The sequence below is a fragment of the Nansenia antarctica genome, assembly GCF_963989245.1.
Source record: "Nansenia antarctica genome assembly, chromosome: 8".
Classification (NCBI taxonomy): domain Eukaryota; kingdom Metazoa; phylum Chordata; class Actinopteri; order Argentiniformes; family Microstomatidae; genus Nansenia; species Nansenia antarctica.
Genome location: NC_137678.1, coordinates 56,760,436 through 56,771,663, shown reverse-complemented (window position 1 = coordinate 56,771,663; position 11,228 = coordinate 56,760,436).

Genomic DNA, 11,228 nt, shown 5'->3' with positions numbered 1-11,228 from the left:
TAAGGGAAACAGTGCATAGCTGAATTCAATGCATCCAGTTCTATCTGCCCACTATCAATGAGATGTTTTAGCACACATTTGATCTCCATAGGGGCGACCCCTTCAAGAATTAGATGCATAATATCTTGTGGGGTCTGCTCAATAAGATTGAAGCCAGGAAAATCAACCAATGTACTTCTTCTGTTGATCCCATATGTTGTTTTTAAATTGTTCTTAACAAAATCTGTGCCGGCCCTCTCAATATCCAAACACTGTCTCAGATGTCGCTCCACTGTTCTTTTGTTGAACAAATCCTCATCAAAGTTAGTTTGCATGTTATCTGCCGTACACTCACAATGCCTACATTTACAACGAGCAAACCCCACGCCCACTTTAAAACCTGCAAGGTCATGTTGAGCCAATGTATCCCCAGTAAAGGAAACCACAGCACCATACATGATCCTCTCACCAACAGCTGTTTTGATTTGAACACCGTGGTACAACACATCTAAATCTTTTTTTATTCTATCTAAAACCACATCCACACCACACTGAGACAGCTCACTTGATTTTGCAATGGCTAACAATGTAATTGCAGACAGCGTTGATCTATACTTTGGATCTATATCTCCTAAAGTGTAATAAACCATTAACAGTTTGTTTTTTGTTGCATGTGCTCCAAGTGGATTGCATATTTCAATTTCGTCAGTATATAAAATTAACTGCAAAGCAGAATGTCTGACGGAGAAGAGTGGGTGGTGCCTAAGAAGTTCACCATCAACTATATTGTATAAAAAACCCTCTTTACACCTCTTAGGTATGGAGCTTATCATTGCGAATATCCGGGGATCTGAAAACAATTCCTCAAGGCTCTTGAATAACGGGTACATAATAAAATGAATTAGTTTGAATGGCAAGAGCTCTTGAATTTCTTCCCTTACTTCTACATGCAGTTTGTGATATGACCACCTCCTCTGACTCAACAGGGTTGAAAAAATGCTGAATGCTACTGTCCTGTAGATACGTAGATGAGACTTTCGAGAAGGGGTCTTTGAAGTCATCGAATACTGCCAGGACTGCTGTTTGCAGCGTCTCCTTACTTTCATGGGTGTCAAAAGCATTCTTGATCTGGTCCCTCAGGTTGTCTAGAAGGGAAGCTTGGTACTGTTGGACATCTGCAACAACAGTGTTGACATTCTCCTAGAAAGAAAAGGGTGTACATGTATGAATGAAAAAGCATTATCCATTTTCTTAAAGGAACAGAAACCTTTGTAGACTAAAAAACTTCACCTGACTATCCATCGGCCATGGGGTGAGTAGATAATGTGTGAATTAAAATGTTGGGGTGAACTGTTCCTTTAATCCATCACATCTTTATCATCTTTATCATCAAAACCATACCAGTACAAAAATTACTGTATCTAGATAATTACTGTATCTTACATAAGTGGAAATACACAATATAATAAAAGAGAGGCAGAATTATTTGTGCAATACCTGAGACAAGTAACATCTCTCACAGATATTCAGCGCAAATGCTGCAGCATGCTGGGTCAGACTGTGACCACTCACACCAAAGGATGCCTCTCCCTAAAACAACAGTCACAAATGCAGTGAAGTTCACATGATCAACAATCCATACCACAGTAAACATGAACAGCTCTTAACACACCAAGTATGGCTGAGCGATATGGACAAAATCAAATAATAGGACTGGACGATATTGTTGAAATCACAATAATCACAGATTCTTTTCAGTAACGATATCACGATATGGCTCACATATGCAAAATCTTGTTAAATCCAGTTGAACTGAGTGGTAATAATAACAAATAACAAACATTTTCTAACATTCTTTTAAACTCAATTTAGTTCTGCACTGAAAGATAAACAATAACTGAATTATTGCCACGCCCTCTATCACAAAACTGCATACCTCAATATTGATGACTGTTGGTGCTTTCACACACTCCAAGAGACCTTCATTCACCAGATTAAGAGCTCATTTCATTCATTAATTTAATTTCCATAACATCATTGAGGTTGTACTTAATTGCAACATATTGGTGGTCTTCAAACGTAACTGCATAATAAGCTGTAAAATCAATAATAAGTAAATAAATAAATAAGTGCTTACCAGCCAGATATCTTTGATTAGCCCAAATACTGGTAGATGCTGGTCATTAACACCACTAATTATCAATGACTTATCCCTTGTATACTTGTTTCCATTGAGGATAAGCCATTTGAGTGACACAACCGTTTGCACGTCAGTAGTACCAATGTAGTCCCTCAGTTTGGAGTGTACATATTCTGTGTTTACAACTTCAGATGGTGGGCCCAGTTCCTTCTCATTTGAATAAATTGGGTGTTGCCTGCCATTCACATTGTGAGAGCATTCAAACCTCTGATTGTGCTGAATTACCCCAGCGTTTAAAGTACCTATGTTTCGATTCAAATCTCATACACGTGTCTAATCATAGGACCCAAAGCTATAATTTGTGAAGGAAGATGAAGCAAATAATGTTGTTTTGGTATAATATTTCTTTCTGGGAAAAGCTGCTTAAATGATTTCAAATGCTGCTCTATCAATTCTTTAAGCCGTGTAACTGTTTGGAGTGAGATGACTGGTGCAAACAAGATCTGTGTTATCTCTACCAATTCAACGATAAACTGCACAAACAAACTCTCTTTGATGGTATATAGCAGAAATGGCAATATTTTCAAAAGGATAAGCATTTGGCCTGAAGATTGTTTTAGTCTGTTGTCATTTGAGGTCAATGTAGAAACAGTGATGGGACATGGTTTGTCTCTTAGATCATGAGGCGAGTAAGGGAAACAGTGCATAGCTGAATTCAATGCATCCAGTTCTATCTGCCCACTATCAATGAGATGTTTTAGCACACATTTGATCTCCATAGGGGCGACCCCTTCAAGAATGATATGCATAATATCTTGTGGGGTCTGCTCAATAAGATTGAAGCCAGGAAAATCAACCAATGTACTTCTTCTGTTGATCCCATATGTTGTTTTTAAATTGTTCTTAACAAAATCTGTGCTGGCCCTCTCAATATCCAAACACTGTCTCAGATGTCGCTCCACTGTTCTTTTGTTGAACAAATCCTCATCAAAGTTAGTTTGCATGTTATCTGCCGTACACTCACAATGCCTACATTTACAACGAGCAAACCCCACGCCCACTTTAAAACCTGCAAGGTCATGTTGAGCCAATGTATCCCCAGTAAAGGAAACCACAGCACCATACATGATCCTCTCACCAACAGCTGTTTTGATTTGAACACCGTGGTACAACACATCTAAATCTTTTTTTATTCTATCTAAAACCACATCCACACCACACTGAGACAGCTCACTTGATTTTGCAATGGCTAACAATGTAATTGCAGACAGCGTTGATCTATACTTTGGATCTATATCTCCTAAAGTGTAATAAACCATTAACAGTTAGTTTTTTGTTGCATGTGCTCCAAGTGGATTGCATATTTCAATTTCGTCAGTATATAAAATTAACTGCAAAGCAGAATGTCTGACGGAGAAGAGTGGGTGGTGCCTAAGAAGTTCACCATCAACTATATTGTATAAAAACCCCTCTTTACACCTCTTAGGTATGGAGCTTATCATTGCGAATATCCGGGGATCTGAAAACAATTCCTCAAGGCTCTTGAATAACGGTACATAATAAAATGAATTAGTTTGAATGGCAAGAGCTCTTGAATTTCTTCCCTTACTTCTACATGCAGTTTGTGATATGACCACCTCCTCTGACTCAACAGGGTTGAAAAAATGCTGAATGCTACTGTCCTGTAGATACGTAGATGAGACTTTCGAGAAGGGGTCTTTGAAGTCATCGAATACTGCCAGGACTGCTGTTTGCAGCGTCTCCTTACTTTCATGGGTGTCAAAAGCATTCTTGATCTGGTCCCTCAGGTTGTCTAGAAGGGAAGCTTGGTACTGTTGGACATCTGCAACAACAGTGTTGACATTCTCCTAGAAAGAAAAGGGTGTACATGTATGAATGAAAAAGCATTATCCATTTTCTTAAAGGAACAGAAACCTTTGTAGACTAAAAAACTTCACCTGACTATCCATCGGCCATGGGGTGAGTAGATAATGTGTGAATTAAAATGTTGGGGTGAACTGTTCCTTTAATCCATCACATCTTTATCATCTTTATCATCAAAACCATACCAGTACAAAAATTACTGTATCTAGATAATTACTGTATCTTACATAAGTGGAAATACACAATATAATAAAAGAGAGGCAGAATTCTCTGTGCAATACCTGAGACAAGTAACATCTCTCACAGATGTTCAGCGCAAATGCTGCAGCATGCTGGGTCAGACTGTGACCACTCACACCAAAGGATGCCTCTCCCTAAAACAACAGTCACAAATGCAGTGAAGTTCACATGATCAACAATCCATACCACAGTAAACATGAACAGCTCTTAACACACCAAGTATGGCTGAGCGATATGGACAAAATCAAATAATAGGACTGGACGATATTGTTGAAATCACAATAATCACAGATTCTTTTCAGTAACGATATCACGATATGGCTCACATATGCAAAATCTTGTTAAATCCAGTTGAACTGAGTGGTAATAATAACAAATAACAAACATTTTCTAACATTCTTTTAAACTCAATTTAGTTCTGCACTGAAAGATAAACAATAACTGAATTATTGCCACGCCCTCTATCACAAAACTGCATACCTCAATATTGATGACTGTTGGTGCTTTCACACACTCCAAGAGACCTTCATTCACCAGATTAAGAGCTCATTTCATTCATTAATTTAATTTCCATAACATCATTGAGGTTGTACTTAATTGCAACATATTGGTGGTCTTCAAACGTAACTGCATAATAAGCTGTAAAATCAATAATAAGTAAATAAATAAATAAGTGTTTACCAGCCAGATATCTTTGATTAGCCCAAATACTGGTAGATGCTGGTCATTAACACCACTAATTATCAATGACTTATCCCTCGTATACTTGTTTCCATTGAGGATAAGCCATTTGAGTGACAACACCGTTTGCACGTCAGTAGTACCAATGTAGTCCCTCAGTTTTGAGTGTACATATTCTGTGTTTACAACTTCAGATGGTGGGCCCAGTTCCTTCTCATTTGAATAAATTGGGTGTTGCCTGCCATTCACATTGTGAGAGCATTCAAACCTCTGATTGTGCTGAATTAATGTCTTACAAATGTTCTTAAAATTAAATGTTGAACCCCAGCGTTTAAAGTACCTATGTTTCGATTCAAATCTCATACACGTGTCTAATCATAGGACCCAAAGCTATAATTTGTGAAGGAAGATGAAGCAAATAATGTTGTTTTGGTATAATATTTCTTTCTGGGAAAAGCTGCTTAAATGATTTCAAATGCTGCTCTATCAATTCTTTAAGCCGTGTAACTGTTTGGAGTGAGATGACTGGTGCAAACAAGATCTGTGTTATCTCTACCAATTCAACGATAAACTGCACAAACAAACTCTCTTTGATGGTATACTATAACAAAAATGGCAATATTTTCAAAAGGATAAGCATTTGGCCTGAAGATTGTTTTAGTCTGTTGTCATTTGAGGTCAATGTAGAAACAGTGATGGGACATGGTTTGTCTCTTAGATCATGAGGCGAGTAAGGGAAACAGTGCAAAGCTGAATTCAATGCATCCAGTTCTATCTGCCCACTATCAATGAGATGTTTTAGCACACATTTGATCTCCATAGGGGCGACCCCTTCAAGAATGATATGCATAATATCTTGTGGGGTCTGCTCAATAAGATTGAAGCCAGGAAAATCAACCAATGTACTTCTTCTGTTGATCCCATATGTTGTTTTTAAATTGTTCTTAACAAAATCTGTGCTGGCCCTCTCAATATCCAAACACTGTCTCAGATGTCGCTCCACTGTTCTTTTGTTGAACAAATCCTCATCAAAGTTAGTTTGCATGTTATCTGCCGTACACTCACAATGCCTACATTTACAACGAGCAAACCCCACGCCCACTTTAAAACCTGCAAGGTCATGTTGAGCCAATGTATCCCCAGTAAAGGAAACCACAGCACCATACATGATCCTCTCACCAACAGCTGTTTTGATTTGAACACCGTGGTACAACACATCTAAATCTTTTTTTATTCTATCTAAAACCACATCCACACCACACTGAGACAGCTCACTTGATTTTGCAATGGCTAACAATGTAATTGCAGACAGCGTTGATCTATACTTTGGATCTATATCTCCTAAAGTGTAATAAACCATTAACAGTTTGTTTTTTGTTGCATGTGCTCCAAGTGGATTGCATATTTCAATGTCGTCAGTATATAAAATGAACTGCAAAGCAGAATGTCTGACGGAGAAGAGTGGGTGGTGCCTAAGAAGTTCACCATCAACTATATTGTATAAAAACCCCTCTTTACACCTCTTAGGTATGGAGCTTATCATTGCGAATATCCGGGGATCTGAAAACAATTCCTCAAGGCTCTTGAATAACGGTACATAATAAAATGAATTAGTTTGAATGGCAAGAGCTCTTGAATTTCTTCCCTTTCTTCTACATGCAGTTTGTGATATGACCACCTCCTCTGACTCAACAGGGTTGAAAAAATGCTGAATGCTACTGTCCTGTAGATACGTAGATGAGACTTTCGAGAAGGGGTCTTTGAAGTCATCGAATACTGCCAGGACTGCTGTTTGCAGCGTCTCCTTACTTTCATGGGTGTCAAAAGCATTCTTGATCTGGTCCCTCAGGTTGTCTAGAAGGGAAGCTTGGTACTGTTGGACATCTGCAACAACAGTGTTGACATTCTCCTAGAAAGAAAAGGGTGTACATGTATGAATGAAAAAGCATTATCCATTTTCTTAAAGGAACAGAAACCTTTGTAGACTAAAAAACTTCACCTGACTATCCATCGGCCATGGGGTGAGTAGATAATGTGTGAATTAAAATGTTGGGGTGAACTGTTCCTTTAATCCATCACATCTTTATCATCTTTATCATCAAAACCATACCAGTACAAAAATGACTGTATCTAGATAATTACTGTATCTTACATAAGTGGAAATACACAATATAATAAAAGAGAGGCAGAATTCTTTGTGCAATACCTGAGACAAGTAACATCTCTCACAGATGTTCAGCGCAAATGCTGCAGCATGCTGGGTCAGACTGTGACCACTCACACCAAAGGATGCCTCTCCCTAAAACAACAGTCACAAATGCAGTGAAGTTCACATGATCAACAATCCATACCACAGTAAACATGAACAGCTCTTAACACACCAAGTATGGCTGAGCGATATGGACAAAATCAAATAATAGGACTGGACGATATTGTTGAAATCACAATAATCACAGATTATTTTCAGTAACGATATCACGATATGGCTCACATATGCAAAATCTTGTTAAATCCAGTTGAACTGAGTGGTAATAATAACAAATAACAAACATTTTCTAACATTCTTTTAAACTCAATTTAGTTCTGCACTGAAAGATAAACAATAACTGAATTATTGCCACGCCCTCTATCACAAAACTGCATACCTCAATATTGATGACTGTTGGTGCTTTCACTCACTCCAAGAGACCTTCATTCACCAGATTAAGAGCTCATTTCATTCATTAATTTAATTTCCATAACATCATTGAGGTTGTACTTAATTGCAACATATTGGTGGTCTTCAAACGTAACTGCATAATAAGCTGTAAAATCAATAATAAGTAAATAAATAAATAAGTGTTTACCAGCCAGATATCTTTGATTAGCCCAAATACTGGTAGATGCTGGTCATTAACACCACTAATTATCAATGACTTATCCCTCGTATACTTGTTTCCATTGAGGATAAGCCATTTGAGTGACAACACCGTTTGCACGTCAGTAGTACCAATGTAGTCCCTCAGTTTTGAGTGTACATATTCTGTGTTTACAACTTCAGATGGTGGGCCCAGTTCCTTCTCATTTGAATAAATTGGGTGTTGCCTGCCATTCACATTGTGAGAGCATTCAAACCTCTGATTGTGCTGAATTAATGTCTTACAAATGTTCTTAAAATTAAATGTTGAACCCCAGCGTTTACCTATGTTTCGATTCAAATCTCATACACGTGTCTAATCATAGGACCCAAAGCTATAATTTGTGAAGGAAGATGAAGCAAATAATGTTGTTTTGGTATAATATTTCTTTCTGGGAAAAGCTGCTTAAATGATTTCAAATGCTGCTCTATCAATTCTTTAAGCCGTGTAACTGTTTGGAGTGAGATGACTGGTGCAAACAAGATCTGTGTTATCTCTACCAATTCAACGATAAACTGCACAAACAAACTCTCTTTGATGGTATACTATAACAAAAATGGCAATATTTTCAAAAGGATAAGCATTTGGCCTGAAGATTGTTTTAGTCTGTTGTCATTTGAGGTCAATGTAGAAACAGTGATGGGACATGGTTTGTCTCTTAGATCATGAGGCGAGTAAGGGAAACAGTGCATAGCTGAATTCAATGCATCCAGTTCTATCTGCCCACTATCAATGAGATGTTTTAGCACACATTTGATCTCCATAGGGGCGACCCCTTCAAGAATTAGATGCATAATATCTTGTGGGGTCTGCTCAATAAGATTGAAGCCAGGAAAATCAACCAATGTACTTCTTCTGTTGATCCCATATGTTGTTTTTAAATTGTTCTTAACAAAATCTGTGCTGGCCCTCTCAATATCCAAACACTGTCTCAGATGTCGCTCCACTGTTCTTTTGTTGAACAAATCCTCATCAAAGTTAGTTTGCATGTTATCTGCCGTACACTCACAATGCCTACATTTACAACGAGCAAACCCCACGCCCACTTTAAAACCTGCAAGGTCATGTTGAGCCAATGTATCCCCACAAAGATGTGACTAAAACACCATAAACAACAATGTGAACCAATGGCCAGACTAACTTCTCTGTGTTCAACTGTCCTCCTGCTGTTGTTGTTGTTCAAGTATATCCAGCTGCATCCTACACGCGCATCACCCGGACGCATGGACACCATATTTGGTTCGACACCATAAGTGGTCAAATGTAATGTGTATTAACATAAAATCTTCAAATCTTTCCACATTCTTAATAGCATCGTAGGTCTAGGTCTATTAGTATGAGGCCTATAATACTTTATGCATGAAATGTAGGCTACCAAGACTGATTTTCTTATTTACTTCATAGACGCATTGTCGTTTGTAATTCTTCCGTTTAAGATATCAATCCATTAGATCATGATCATCTCTTTTGTTTGTACAAGTTTCAAGAGTAGGTGACTCACTGAGAAGAATGACCCCTGATGGAACGGCGAGGGGAACGATAGGCTGTTAAGGGGGGCAAGAAGGTGCCAAGACCTAAACGCTTCCAAAGTTGACTGAACCTTAAAATGCTTTAAAGTTGCAATGAACTCGCCAGGTGAAGACAACACTTTACCTCTACTAGTACAGCCGTCTCCTGCATCTCCATGTTAACCTCTTGGGTTGGGTTTGGTAACTTTGTTGTCCATCATCATCTGGTACTTGACCTGGATTGGTTGTTGCTTCTGCTGCTGCCTGCAATGTTGACAAAGGCCCAAACCCTCAAAATAATTAAATCAAAGCGAAATAAATCAAAATCTTCATGTTTTGCAGCAGTTATGATTAAACACAAACACTCCTATCAATGTCTTTAATCCATTAGCTATTAACTATTGTCTTATTGAACGTGTTAAGTAATTTTCTTCTTATATTTGCTTTTATTCATTGTCATTTTTATTTTCTTACTATGCTCCTCTTGCTGTATTTTTAAAAGAATGAATGTAAAGCACTCTGTATGTAAAGCACTGAATTATGTAAAGCACTGAATTGCCCCCTGTTGTATGAAATGTGCTATACAAACACACTTGCCTTGCCTAACTAATGTAAACCTCTGTAAACCGTATGAATCTTAGCTGGCTAACTAACTAACTAACTAACTAACTAACTGACTAACTACCTAACTAACTAACGAACTAACTAACTAACTAACTGACTAACTACCTAACTAACTAACTAACTAACTGACTGACTAACTAACTAACTAACTAACGAACTAACTAACTACCTAACTAACTAACTAACTGACTGACTAACTAACTAACTAACTAACGAACTAACTAACTAACTAACTGACTAACTACCTAACTAACTAACTGACTGACTAACTAACTAACTAACTAACTACCTAACTAACTAACTAACTAACTAACTAACGAACTAACTAACTGACTAACTACCTAACTAACTAACTAACTGACTAACTACCTAACTAACTAACTAACTGACTGACTAACTAACTAACTAACTAACTAACGAACTAACTAACTAACTGACTAACTACCTAACTAACTAACTGACTGACTAACTAACTAACTAACTAACTACCTAACTAACTAACTAACTAACTAACAAACTAACTAACTGACTAACTACCTAACTAACTAACTAACTAACTGACTGACTGACTAACTAACTAACTAACTAACTAACTAACTACCTAACTAACTAACTAACTAACTAATTAACTAACTAACTAACTTACTAGTTAGCAGCTAGCTTGCTAACTAACCGTTATCTGTCGTTAGGTGAGTAGGGTTGCTATGCTACCATTGGTTACCACGGTAACGTTGGTTGTAGTTTAGCATTTATCACATAATATGATAATAACACATAATAACAGACATATTATTCACTGTTTATCAACCAGATATATACACATATATATATATACACGGCCACTTACATAAACGAGTGTGGCCTAGCCTAGCTGCTCGTTGCTGATGTTATTTCAGAAATGCAGGTTTGTATTGGGACAGAAAAACAAAAACGAACGAAAACGTTCAAAGTTCTTGTGGCTGCGTTCGTAAACTCGCTCTGACATTTGATCAGAACTCATGGAATGCCTCTTGTCCAATCAAATGACTTGGTTCCTTTGTCACGTTGAACCCAGTGTGCGCTCCGGCACTCTCAGAGTGATTTTACGAACGCAACCTCAGTGAGTTGTTTCTTCTATGGTTGTTACTTGTTAAGTAACCTGGGTTACTTGTTAAGGTAACTTAGGGTTACCTGCCTAATGAGCGTATTCTTAGTTTAGTTTAGTTTATTTATTTAGCACACAAGAGATTGTGCAAGGAGGGAACGAATTAAGCCCAGAAGGCTTGTACAGAGTTC